At 66.6% G+C, this 1,316-nt stretch overlaps 1 protein-coding gene across 3 annotated transcripts in view; it reads left to right on the top strand.

Annotated features, from left to right (window-relative positions):
* The first annotated feature begins 298 nt into the window (after positions 1–298).
* The window catches only part of ATCAY (ATCAY kinesin light chain interacting caytaxin), a 32,681-nt gene continuing 31,663 nt past the window's right edge, over positions 299–1,316 (top strand). For all 3 annotated transcript variants that reach the window (XM_087948770.1, XM_087948769.1, XM_087948768.1), the window contains exon 1: positions 299–558. The gene's annotated coding sequence lies outside the window, so the exon portion shown is untranslated. The remainder of the gene's footprint in view (positions 559–1,316) is intronic.

Below are 1,316 nucleotides of genomic sequence, written 5' to 3'. Positions count from 1 at the left end.
ATTGTCCAATTGTCCCACGGTGAGTTGTCCCACCCTGATGGGAGCCGGTGGGGGCTCCTGACCCCCCACATCAGCAGCGGGGGCGGGCGGAGTGGGGGGGCGTGGGGCTCTTTGTGCGGGAGCGCGGAGCCTCCGCTGCCCGGCTGCGCTCTGCCTCCTCCTGCAGATGTTGCTGCGCCTCTGCTGGCTTGGCAGGGCGGGGAAGCAGCGGCGGCGGCGGATCGCGCACGGGGACGCGCCTGGGGCTGCTGGCTCGCTCGCCTCGCCTTCCTGCCTGCCTGCCTGCCGCCGTGCCGGGCTGGGCGCGGAGCAGCATCCTCGGCGTCGAGCGCGCATCGGGAGCGGCCAAGGCGGCCGTGGCTCATCTCGGGGCCGCTTCCTCGCGGCTGTGCAGCCTGTCGAGCCGGCCAGCTGAGCGCTCCGAGCCCGGGCATCGCTCGCCGCCCCGGCAGGCCCAGCCGCGGCGGAGGGATGGAGGCCGGGCCGGCGAGGGAGCCGCGCCTGCCAGGCAACGCCGCCTGAGGAAGCCCGCGGGGAGAGGAGCGCGGCGCCGGCTCGGTAAGGCGGGTGAGGGGCTGCCCCGCGGGAATCGGCCCAGCCCCACCCAGGGGAGGGGGCCCGAAGGGGGCAGGCGCGGTCCTTGGGGAGGGGGAGAAGGGCGGGCGGGCTTCGGCGTCACCTGGGCAGGCCTGGCCGCACACCTGTCCAGCTGTCCAGAGGGCTCGGCTTCCCTCCCTTCCTTTCTTCTATCCTCCCTCCCTCCCTTTTCCTCCCTCCCTCCCTTCCTTCTTTCCTTCCTTCCTTCCTTCTATGCACCCTCCCTCCCTCCCTCCCTTCTTTCCTCCCTCCCTCCCTCCCTTCCTTCCTTCCTTCCTTCCTTCCTTCCTCCCTCCCTCCCTCCTCTTCCTTCCTTCCTTTTTCATTCCTCCCTCCTCCCTCCCTTTTCCTTCCTTTTCCTTCCTTCCTTCCTTCCTTCCTTCCTTCCTTCCTTCTTCCTTCCTTCCTTCCTTCTTTCCTCCCTCCCTCCCTCCCTCCCTTCCTTCCTTCCTTCCTTCCTTCCTTCCTTCCTTCTCTTCCTTCTTTTCTTTCCTCCCTCCCTTTTCCTTCCTCCTTCCTTCTTCTCTCCCTCCTTTCCTTCCTTCTCCCTTCCTTCTTCCCTCCCTCCTTTTCCTCCCCCTCCCTCCTTTCCTCCTTCCTTCCTTCCTTCTATCCTCCCTCCCTACCTTTTTCTTCCCTCCTCCCCTTTCCTCCCCCTCCCTCCCTCCCCTTTTCCTTCCTTCCTTCCCTCCCTCCCTTTTCCTTCCCTCCCTCCTTCC

This window comes from Notechis scutatus, unplaced genomic scaffold (assembly GCF_049901735.1).
Source record: "Notechis scutatus isolate UNSWTSFEM ecotype Mainland unplaced genomic scaffold, rNotScu1.2 NSCUSCF19, whole genome shotgun sequence".
In the NCBI taxonomy this organism is placed as follows: Eukaryota; Metazoa; Chordata; class Lepidosauria; order Squamata; family Elapidae; genus Notechis; species Notechis scutatus.
Note: the sequence above shows the minus strand (reverse complement) of the source record. Positions and strands in the feature narration are given on the sequence as shown.